At 34.4% G+C, this 12,930-nt stretch overlaps 1 pseudogene; it reads left to right on the forward strand.

Annotated features, from left to right (window-relative positions):
- Positions 1-10,638: 10,638 nt before the first annotated feature.
- On the forward strand, positions 10,639-12,114 carry LOC141497544 (nicotinamide phosphoribosyltransferase pseudogene; annotated as a pseudogene).
- Positions 12,115-12,930: the final 816 nt, after the last annotated feature.

Raw genomic sequence — 12,930 nt, forward strand, 5'->3', positions numbered from 1 at the left:
ATAATAGCTTTAAGTCCAGCTACTGGGATAAAAACTCTCTCTTCATAAAATGACTGCTGGAAAAATTGGAAGTTAATATGGAAGAAACTTAGATTAGACCAACACCTCAAACCCTATGCCAAGATAAGATCCAAATGGTTACAGGATTTAGATGTAAAAAATTACTATAAGCAAACTAGAAGATCAAGGACTAGTTTACTTGTCAGATCTATGGAAAGGGGAGCAGTTTATGACTAAGGAAGAGATGGAGAACATCACTAAAAACAAACCAGATGATTTCAATTACATTTAATTAAAAAGGTTTTAAAGAGACAAAACCACTGTAATAAAAATCAAAAGAAATGTAGTAAACTGTGAAACAATGTTTACAACTAATGGTTCTGACAAAGGACTCATTTCTAAAATATACACAGAACTGAGTCAAATTTTTTAAAAAAAGCCATTCCCTAACTGACAAATGGTCAAAGGATATGCAAAGGCAATTTACAGATGAAATCAAAGCAATCCATAGTCATATGAAAAATTGCTCTAAATCATTACTTATTAGAGAAATACAAATTAAAACTTCTCTGAGGTACCCCCTCATACCTCTCAGACTGGGCAATATGACCAGAAAGGATAATGATCATTGTTGGAAAAGTTGTGGAAAATCTGGGGCACTATTACATTGTTGGTGGAGTTGCAAACTCATCCAACCTTTTTGGAGAGAAATTTGGAAACTACACCCAAAGGGCAACAAAAATGTGCACACCGGGGTGGATAGGTGGCACAATGGAGAGAGCACTGGCCCTAGAATCAGGAGTACCAGAGTTCAAATCCGACCTCAGACACTTAACAATTACCTAACTGTGTGACTTTTGTCAAGCCACTTAACCCTACTGCCTAGCAAAAACTAAAATAAAACAACATTATGTGCATACACTTTGATCCAGCAATACCACTATTGGGTCTATACCCTGAGGAAATGATGAAAAAGGGTAAAAACATCACTTGTACAAAAATTTATAGCAGCCCTGTTTGTAGTGGCAAAGAATTGGAAATCAAGTTAAATGCCCTTCAATTGGGGAATGGCTTAGCAAGCTGTGGTTTATGTATGTCATGGAACACTATTTTTCTATTACAAACCAGAAGGGGAGGGAATTCAGGGAAGCCTGGAGGGATCTGCATGAACTGATGCTGAGTGAGATGAGCAGAACCAGAAAAACACTGTATACCCTAACAGCAACATGGGGGAGATGATCAAACTTGATGTACTCACTCATTCCATCAGCGCAACAAGCAGGGACAATTTGGGACTGTCTACAATGGAGAATATCATCTGTATCCAGAGAAAGAACTGTTGAGTTTGAAGAAAGACCAAGAACTATTACCTTTAATTTAGAAAAAAGCCTCATATATTAATATCTGATCTTGCTATCTCTCATACTTTATGTTTCTTCTGTAAGGATATGATTTCTCTCTCATCACATTCAATTTGGATCAATGTATAACATGGAAACAATGTAAGGACTGACAAATTGCCTTCTGTGGGGGGGTGGGGGGAGGCAAGCAAGATTAATGAAAAATTGTGAAATGCAAAATAAATAAAATCTATAAAAAAGAAAGAAAATAATAGTTTTATACAATTTACTATGATATGGTTTTAGAACCCCAAATGTCTTATCTTGGATAGTTCCTAGAGCCCAACAGTTTATGTTTCTAAGTAATGTTCATGTAGAAATCTTGGGAGAAGATGAGATATGTACAATGTCCAGTCTAAGAATAAAATCCTGCCTCTAAACGATCCAATGAAGACAGTAAGACAGAATATGGGATCATGTGAGATATCTGGAACTCAGGCTATGGGGGCTTATCAGAAACTTTGAAACCTGAATCTTGAACTTCATTCAGCTGTAGAATCTGTAATGTTAATATTGGGAGGGGATAGAAGAGGAACAATGGGATTCTGAATGGAATTGTAAGAAACAGAATGATTTTAATACACCTGGTCAAGAGAACAAAGGAGGAAAGAGGACACTCAGAATAAAGGATATCAGAGTAGTGTGTGCCCGGAGACTCCAAAAAGCATATCTTGGAAAGTTCTGAAAATAAAAAAAAGTGTTAAAAATTCTATTTATTTGTAAAATTAAAAAAAAAATACTGAGAAAACCAGAGCAGAAAAGAAGATAAAAAACTTTATAGATCTCTGGAGGATACTCCTTTAGACTTGAATATATCATGTTCTTATGGGTCTATATAGGTCCTTAGAAAGCATAATATCTGAGGGGTGGCTAGGTGGTGTTGTGGATAGAGCAGCAACCCTAGAGTCAGGAGTACCTGAGTTCAAATTCACTCTCAGACACTTAATAATTGCCTAGCTGTGTAGTCTTGAGGAAGCCACTTAACCCCATTGCCTCGCAAAAACTAAAAAAAAAAAAAGGAAAAAAAAGAAAAAAGAAAGCATAATATCTGGATTTCTTAATACCATTTTAGTGGGCAAAAAGGTCATAGGTCGAAACTTGGAATACAGAATTTCCCAGCATGAAAATTAGTTTCTAAGGAAAGGATTGTGAAGACAGGTTTCTTGAATAGGGCTTTGACTTGGAATCTCGGTGATGTGTGCATGATAGGAATATATAATGTTGACTATAATACTGAAACATATAATCCAAGAATCCTTAGCTTCATGAATCTGGAGAGCCAGGAATGTCAGTTTGGGGAACGACTAGAATAGAGACTGAGAGATGTGCAGAGGTAGTTGAGGAAAATTGTCTGAAGAAAAGTTAGAAGAGACAATATTAGATCTGGGAAGAACCTTAGGGAAGAGAATGAGATTGAGCAGAGTCTTAAAAAGGGATATCTGCTCCAGGAGAGTACACCAAAGGTCATGACTTCAGTGTCCTGTAATTTTCCATATGTCATAGTTCTGAGAGCTCTGAAAACCTACATTATCTGCAGTAAGATGGTGCTTCTGATTCAAAACATGCACATTAAAGGATTACTTCAATATATTCTAAAATTGGAGTCAATTGGTGAAAGGGAAATGTATTGGGAGTAAGAAAAAGGAGAGGTGGAGTAGGCTAAGCTATTTTATATGAAAGATATTATATGTAGCTTTTGCAATGCTATGGAACGGGGGAAGGTGAGGGGAATGAAGGAGCCTTCATTCTCATTGGAAATGGCTCATAGGAAAAAGGAGAGGACAAGGAAAAGGGGGGGGTGGATGATAGAGGAGAGAGTAGAACACAGGAGAGGATAGTCAGATATAATACATTTTATTTCTTAATTTTTGCAAGGTGTTTGGATTGAGTGGCCTGTCAGGGACCACCAGGCAGGGTGGTTTCTGTGTCTCTAGAGTGTGATATGGACTTGGAACCTCTTGGCCCCAGGGCCTATACTCTGTCCAGTGTGCCACTCAGCTGCCCCATAGCACATTTTTGAAGAGGGACAGAGTCAAAGGAAAGAGAAAAAATAATAGATGGTAGTGGGGAGGAATGGGTGGAGGGTATTATAATCAGCAGCAGCAACTGTGTAAAAATATGGAAGTAACTTCTATGATAGACATGATAAAGAATGTGATCCACCCAAGGCTGAGCTGATGGTATCAGAACACAGACCGAAACATTTTTTCCTCTTTCTTTTACTTTATTTTTCATGCGGCTTTATATTTTTGTAGGGGAGGGGGTATCATGTTTACCCTTAAACAAGAATATTTTAGTAATGTGTAAATAAAAAATAAATAAAGTCTTTCTTAAAAAATATATTCATGGTGGGAAAATATTTTCAATTCTACATAAATAACAAAAGGAGAATTTAGAATTTTTAGAAGACAGCACTCATTTATTTCATTTGGCTTTATATTATAGTTTTGTATAGTAAAATCATTTTTGCTTATGTTCTACCAAACAATTAAATGTTTTGTTGATAATAATGATATATTTTAGGCTTGCAAAAAAAATTCCCAAGAAACAAATGCAATTCCATTAAGAACTTTCTTTAATAAAGGTGCCATAGAGTTGATTATTATTGATGATGAATATAGAATGATTTTTAATTAAAAAAAACTGTTTTAATTCCTGAAGCCCCATAAGTGACAGAAATGACTTCAGATCATGATATCTATTGACTGTTATGTTCAGTGTAATAAAAAATCCTTTCAAATATTTAAAAAAGAAATTTTTAGATGATAAGATTGTGTTTACTTGGAACCAACAATTTTTAATGTCTCAGAATATCCTGTGTACTCTTAATAGTTGGGATATTAGTTCAAATTCAGTGCTGATTGTTGGGAATGGCTTATTAAATTTCCTAGCAAGGTATTAGGTCTTAACTCTGAATGTAGGGAGGACAGAAAAACAAAGCACAATCTTGGAACACTAATGGTCAGACTTTTGAGTGGGCTACAAACCACCCTATGTGAAAGCTAGACACTGTTAGAATATGGATCAGTATCTGCTTTTGTAGGAGCATTAGACTAAATAATACTATAAATAACAAAGATTTATTTTCCTATTCATTCTAAAAGTGAGGCAATATATTGTGCAGTAAAAGGGAATTACAAAAACCAGAAGGAACGATATTTGGGTAGGATTTCAGTCCTTTCCTCCAATTTAATTACTATCCTGCAGTAGGAATGCTTTGAAGAAAATAATAAATTCCCAACCGCAAAGCTAAAACAGTATAATTAATGTACTATGTATTTTTTAGCAAGTCAAAAATGTCCCCAAGTTGAAAACATTGGACACCAAAGCAAATGTAATTCCCTTCATGTTCCATTTTTGTTCCAACTATTACTGATATTACTAACAAGAATAAGTAATTCATATTAAATTTTGGCAACAAAATAATCATATAGTATGGTGAAGACTTAGATGAGACAAGACAAATTTGTATATAGGGAAGCTCCATGTGCATTGTATTAATTATTCAGTTGAAAAAATCAAAGGAAAAATACTTATAGATATTTTTCTCAGAATCATGAGGTGGGTGAGATTGTAGAAGGTGAAAGATCACAATTTGGGGGATCTAGAGGACAGAGTATGGCAGATATATAAGGTCTAGGAATGGAAATTTTCAGAAACAGGAGATTTCAGTCACAGAGATTGTCAGGGTTGGGAGTTGTCATGGAGAAGAAAAAGGGAAAATTACTAGTGCCTTTAGGACAGAAGAAATCAGAACAAATAGAGTGAATAAGCCAGAAAATGTCAGCTCTTACAGTGTACTCCAAATTATTATACGCTACAGATGGAGAAAGAAATCATCTTACAGAGAAGGAATCTGAATGGAGAAAATCTCACAAAGCAATTGGTTTTATTTTCATATGTATATTGAGTGGGCCTGAATATTGGGCATTTTAAACTAATTAAAAAATGAGAAGGTGGAATTTTTTGTAGGTCATTCATTTATAATTTTTTGGTTAGAAGTGATAAATAAGACAAATTAACAAAAAAACTTTAAAAAATGTAAAGCAATAACCTTGTATCTTTAACCACACTATCAAAAGAGTTAGGAAAGATTATGTTTTAGTTGGTTAAATAAACCATTTACAACCACAACACTTATAAACAAAAACAAATGCAGTTGCAGGTATTGCTTTCTTTAGTAATGCCTACTGTTTGTATTACTATAAATAAAAATAACTATCGAGTAATTTTAGACAAAAAAGTCAAAGACACACATTACAGGGAGAATGATAGAGAGATTATTTCTATTTTTGAAGTCTTCATATCAGTTAGACCAATGTACATTATCATAATTATCCTGAACTGCATAAGGGTATTGAACTGGGATTGTTAGTTTGGGAAAAGACTAGAACAGAGTGAGAGAGGTTCAGAGGTCAATGAAGAAAATTTTCTGAAGAAATGAGATTTTAGAAGAGACAATGTCAGATCTAAGAGGAACCTTAGAGAAAAGAATGAGAGATTGAGAAGAATTTTTATTTTTATTTTTATAATATTTTTCATTTATTCAGTTATTCATTTTTCCAACTATATGTAAAAATAGTTTTCACCATTCATTTTTATAAAGTTTATCCCTTCCACCTTTCTCTTCCCCATCCTAAAATAGCAAGTAATCTGTTATAGATTATATGTGCACAATCATGTTACAGTTATTTGTATATTAGTAATGTTGTGAAAGAGTTATAATAAAAGGGAAAACCATGAGAAAGAAAAAAGCAAAAGCAAATGTAAAAGTGACCATAGTTTGCTTTGATAGGCATTTCAAATTCTATAGTTCTTTTTCTGTATGTGTATGACATTTTCCATCACAAGTCTTTTGGAATAGTTTTTGCTAATGTATTGCTGAGAACAACCAAGTCTATCTAATCATCACACAGTGTTACTGTTACTCTGTACAGTGTTTTCCTAGTTATGCTCATTTCATTCAGCATTGTTTCGTGTAAGTCTTTCCAGTTTTATCTGAAATCCTCGTGCTCATCATTTCTTTTAGAACAATGATATTCCATCATATGCATATACCGCAACTTGTTTAGTCATTCCCCAATTGAAGCTCTACCCTCAGTTTTCAGTTCTTTGCCACCACAAAAAGAGCTACATGAATATTTTTGTACATGTGGGTCCTTTGCCCTTTTTTACAATCTCTTTGGGATACAGTCTTCATAGTGTTATTGCTAAATCACAGTGTATTCACAGTTTTATATCCAAATTTCTCAAGGAGAATATTTAAAACAAGGGATATCTAGTCCAGGGCAGAAGATAAAAGGTTACAGTTGAATTGTCCTTCAATTTTCCCTATGTCATAACTATGAAGCTCTTAGAATCTATGTAATCTGCTGTGGAATGGACTTTTGAATGCAAAATGTCCTTAATTGAGACTTCCTGGGTGGAACCAAGATGGAAGAGAAATGCTAAGAAGCTTTTTGAGCTTTTCCTAGTTTTCCTCTGAAACAACTTTAAATGAAGTTCCTTAAAAATACTACGGAATGAAAGAATCCATAAAAAAGATAGAGTGAAACAGCTTTTCAGCTCAAGATATCTTGAAGGAACTTCAGGAAAGGTCTGTTTCAGTGGGGTAAAGGGGAAACAAGCCAGTGGGAGACTCCAAGCTACAGAGCAGATCAGTAACTGAGATTCATGGGTTCTGACTGAGGAGACTAGGGATAGCAGGCCGGCACTCAGGGTCCAAGTTCCAGTGCAGGATGCATACTGTGAGCCCCAGAGAACAAGTGTGACAAGTACAATAGTACTGGCTTCAGTTAGCCTAACACAGGGAGAATCTCCAGCACCTGAGACCCAAGTGCAGAAGTCCAGTGACCAGACCCCTAGCCCCATTGCAAAAAGCTTAAGACTGTATCCCCAGTGTCCCAGTAGCAGTGGTCAATTTTTAAAATGAATAAAAAGAACCAAAAAGAGTCTTATTGATAAAAAGCTACTATGGCAACAGAAAAGAGCAAAAGACCATCTCAGAAGAGAAAAGCAGTGACAAGATAACTATATATGATACCTCAAAAGTGATTATAAATTAGTCTCAAGTCTAAAAAGTCCTCTTAGAAGAGTTCAAAAAGAATTTAAAAAAAAAGTAAATAAGAGGGGCAGCTAGGTGGTGCAGTGGATAGAGCACTGGCCCTGGAGTCAGGAGTACCTGAGTTCAAATCCAACCTCAGACACTTAATAATTACCTAGCTGTGTGGCCTCGGGCAAGCCCCTTAACCCCATTTGCCTTGAAAAAAAAGCTAAAAAAAGTAAATAAGATAGGTAGAAGAAAAATTGTGGAAAGAATTAAGTTTCAAGGAGATGAATTTTGGAAAATTAGAAAAGGAAGCACAAAAATTGACTGAAGAAAATAATACCCTTAAAAGGAAAATTAGTCAAATTGAAAAGGAGATGCAAAAGCTAACTGAAGAAAATAAAGTCTTAAAAAGTTGAATTGTGCAGGTGGAATCTAAAGGTTATAAAATACATCAAGAATCATTAAAACAAAATCAAAAGACTATAAAAATAGAAGAAAATGTAAAATACCTAATAGAAAAAATGACCAATTTGGAAAATAGAAGAGATAATTTACAAATTTTTGGTCTAACTGAAAACCATAAAAATAAAAAGAACCCAGACAATATCTCTCAGGAAATTATCAAGGAAAACTGTGCTAATATCCTAGAACAAGAGGGTAACCTAATCCTTGAAAGCATCCATCAATCATTTCCTGAAAGAAATGCCAAAATAAAACTTCCAAGGGATATTTTAAGTTCAGAATTCTCAGCTAAAGGAGAAAATACTGAAGGCAGTCAAAAAGAAATAATTCAAATACCAAGGAACAACATTCAGGATTATGCAGGGTTTATCAGCTTCAACATTAAAGGATTGTAGGACTTAGAATATGATATGCAAAGCAAAAGAGTTTGGATAACAACCACGAACCAACTACAATGCAACATTAAGCATATTCTTTCAGGGGAAAAGATGAACATTCAGCAAAATAGGGGATTCAAACTTTCCTGATAAAAAGATCAGAACAAAACAGAAAATTTGATCATAAAATAGAAGATTTAAGTGATTTAGAAAAAAATGTAAATGAAAAAAAAATGTTATTCAATAACACTAAAACTGTTTATATTCCTACATGGGAAATTAATATTTGTTACTCTTGAAAATTTTATTTGTATTAAGACAGTTGGAAGGAGTATACCTAAACAAAGGGAATTGGTATAAGTTGATTTCAATGCAATAGCATTAAAAAACCAGTCAAGACATAAAAAAGGATTATACTGGGAGAAGGGAAAGGCAGTAGAGGGTAATTCATATGATATGAAGAGTCCCAAAGGACCTATTATGTAGAGAAAAAGACTGTTGAGTGTGAGCCTTGAAAGAACCTTACTCTAACAGATTTGGTTCAAAGAGGGAATAACATATATTTCCAAATGGGTTTAGTAATTTATTTTTCCCTACAGGAGAGTAGGAGGGAAAGGGGGAAAGAAGAGGAAAGGAGGGGGTGAAAGAAGGGAGGACATAAATAGGAGAGGAAAGGGAAAAGAAAAAGGGAGGACAGATAAAAGGGAGGACAGATTGAAGGAGATATTGGTCAAAAGCAAAATACTGATAAGGAAGTATAGGGTGAATGGAGAAAAAAATAAATGGGGAAAATAGAATGAAGGGGAATACAGAGTTAGTAATCATAATTCTCAATGTGAATGTGATAAACTCTTCCATAAAATGAATGCAGAAAATGAATTTAAAAAACAGAATTCCACAATATTTTGTTTACAAGTAACACATCTGAAGCAGAGGGATACTCACAGAGTAAAGGTAAAAAGACTAAAGTAAAAAAAAATTCAGGGGGAGTAATCTGCATCTTAGGCAAAGCAAAAGCAAAAATAGCCTTAATTAAAAGATATAAAGGTGAAAACTCCCTCTTGCTAAAAGACAACATAGACAATGAAGCAATAGCAATTTCATATATAGATAGATGCATATCTATATCTACATCTATCTATCTATACATATATATTATATATACATATATTGTATATGTATATATATACATATATATGTATATATATATATATGTGTGTATATATATATACATATATATATATATATATATATATATACATATATATATATATATATCTGCACCAAGTAGTATAGCATCCAGATTCTTAGAGGAGAAGTTGAGTTACAAGAAGAAACAGTAAAATTATACTAGAAGGGGAATTCATTCTTACTCCCTCAGATTAACAGTAAAATTATACTAGAAGGGGAATTCATCCTTACTCCCTCAGATTACATAAATCTAATCACAAAATAAGCAAGAAATAAATGAAGGAGATTAGCATAATCTTAGATATATGATAGACCTCTTGAGAAAATAGAATGAGCACGTAAAGGAATATCCCTTTTTCTTAATGGTAGATGGCATCTACATAAAGATTTACCATATATGAGGGCATAAAGACCTCACAATCAAATGCAGAAAGGCAGAAATATTAAATGCATCTTTCTTAGATTATGATACAGTAAAAATTACATGTAATAAAGGTCCAAGGAAAGCTAGACTAGTTAATTGGAAAATGAATAATCAAAAATTAAAAAATAAGTGGGTCAAACAAGATGATGATTTTTGTCCTTCATTCTCAGTGAAGATCATGACATCAGGGAGGTGACGCAATGATAAACACTTGAATTGGATTTGAGTGAAGGAGGTTGTGCTAAATCACCAAACTCACTTTCTCTTCCAGAGCCAGCTGGGTCCAGTGGACTTCTGGATTAAGAAGTCATTATTTGACAAAAAATGCTGGGAATAGTGAAAAGAATATGGCAGAAAACAAGTGGAAACCAACACTCATGCCGTAATACAAAGATAAGGTTGAGATAGGTCCAGGACTTAGACAGAAAAGGCAGTACCATTAGCCAATTAGAAGAGAAAGGAATCGTTTACCTCTCCGATCTATGGGAAAAGAAAAAATGAATTTATGACCAAAGAAGAGTTAGATCATTTTGATTACTTTAAGTTGAAGTTTTTAAAGAAATAAAACCAATACAACCAATGTTAGAATAGAAGGAAAGTTGGGAATCCATGTTTTATACTCAGTGTTTTATGATAGAGGCCTCATTTATAAAATATATAGAAAACTCATTTTTCCCCTTCCTCGCAGCACTGTGAACCCGTGGATCGCCTCCCCCAGGCGCCCTCCTCCCGGAGATGAATTGTGCCGCTGAAGCCGAGTTCAACATCCTTCTCGCCACAGATTCTTACAAGGTTACTCACTATAAACAATATCCACCTAACACAAGCAAAGTTTATTCCTACTTTGAATGCCGGGAAAAGAAAACTGAAAACTCCAAAGTAAGGAAGGTGAACTATGAGGAAACTGTATTTTACGGGTTGCAATATATTCTTAATAAGTACTTAAAAGGCAAAGTAGTGACCAAAGAGAAAATCCAGGAAGCCAAAGAGGTCTACAGAGAGCATTTTCAAGATGATATCTTTAATGAAAAGGGATGGAGGTATATTCTTGAAAAATATGATGGCCATCTTCCCATAGAAGTAAAAGCAGTTCCTGAGGGTTCTGTCATTCCCAGGGGAAATGTTCTCTTCACAGTAGAAAACACAGATCCAGAATGCTACTGGCTTACCAATTGGATTGAGACTATCCTTGTTCAGTCCTGGTATCCAATCACGGTTGCTACAAATTCCAGAGAACAGAAGAAAATTTTGGCAAAGTATTTGATGGAAACATCTGGTAACCTAGATGGCCTGGAGTACAAATTACATGATTTTGGCTACAGAGGAGTCTCTTCCCAGGAGACTGCTCGTATAGGAGCATCTGCTCATTTGGTTAACTTCAAAGGAACAGATATAGTAGCAGGCATTGCTTTAATTAAAAAATATTATGGAACAAAAGATCCTGTCCCTGGATATTCAGTTCCAGCTGCAGAACACAGTACGATAACAGCTTGGGGTAAAGACCACGAAAAGGATGCATTTGAACATATAGTATCCCAGTTTCCATCTGTGCCTGTGTCTGTTGTTAGTGATAGCTATGACATTTATAATGCATGTGAGAAAATCTGGGGTGAAGATTTAAGACATTTAATAGTATCGAGGAGTGCAGAAGCACCACTAATAATCAGACCAGATTCTGGAAATCCTCTTGACACTGTATTAAAGGTTTTGGACATTCTAGGTAAAAAGTTTCCAGTTACTGAAAACTCAAAAGGCTATAAATTGTTACCACCTTATCTCAGAGTCATTCAGGGAGATGGAGTTGATATCAACACCTTACAAGACATTGTTGAAGGTATGAAGAAAAAAAAATGGAGTATTGAAAATATTTCCTTTGGTTCTGGTGGAGCTTTGCTACAAAAATTAACAAGAGATCTTTTGAATTGTTCCTTCAAATGCAGTTATGTGGTTACCAATGGCCTTGGAATTAATGTCTTTAAGGACCCAGTTGCTGATCCAAACAAAAGGTCAAAAAAAGGTAGGTTATCTCTACATAGGACATCCACTGGAGATTTCCTTACCCTTGAGGAAGGAAAAGGAGAGCTTGAAGAATGTGGTCATGATCTTCTTCATACTGTCTTCAAGAATGGAAAGGTGACAAAAACCTATTCGTTTGATGAAGTACGGAAAAATGCCCAATTGAGTAATGAACTGGAAACAGCATCTCATTAACTTTGTTCTCTGACTATGTGTGAGCACCTGCATTTTTGAACATGTGATACATAGATAATATTGTACAGATCTGTGGGGGGTATGTGTTTTATGATAAATTATAGCCAAATTATTTGTTGGTTTTTGGACACACTGCTCTATTTTATTTTATTTTATTTTCTGTAACTCTTTAGAAGATCTCAAATTAAGAAGTGGCACAAAGATTTAATGCTGAAGAAAGTTTTATAGGGCCCTTTGCCAATCTGGTCTTGATCTTTTCACAAAAAAACAGAGAAATGAAAAAACTTTTTTATATATAACTATCATATAAATCAGTTTTACACAAAATGATCACAATTGCTTTATGTTTATATTTAACTTGTATTTTTGTATAAACAGAATTGTGTAAGATATATTAAAAGTTGCAGTTAATTAGCTGTATTTCCAACCTTTTGTGATTTTTTTTTATGAGCAAACACTTTCAAGAAAATACCTGGAAATAAATCCCTTTGCCTTTTGTCCATTAATCAGCAAATAAACGTGGCCTCAACAAAGTTGTTTGTGTTATTGTACCATTTGAAATATACATCAGAATTGTATCCTCTAGAATTACTGACTTCGCTGCCTATTTAAGAACTATTCTACATTATAGAGAATTGCTGTGGTTACTGGAATGCTCAGGCACCATATGCAGAGTACATACTTTCCTTATGGTATAACGTACACAAGTGAAATGCCAAATTTGAAAGGAGACAGTATTGCAATTTTATGTCATATATTGCCTATGGATCTAATATGCACCTCAAGATATTAAAGAAATAATGTTTTAAAGAAAAT

The sequence above is a fragment of the Macrotis lagotis genome, chromosome X (assembly GCF_037893015.1).
Source record: "Macrotis lagotis isolate mMagLag1 chromosome X, bilby.v1.9.chrom.fasta, whole genome shotgun sequence".
Taxonomy (NCBI): domain Eukaryota; kingdom Metazoa; phylum Chordata; class Mammalia; order Peramelemorphia; family Peramelidae; genus Macrotis; species Macrotis lagotis.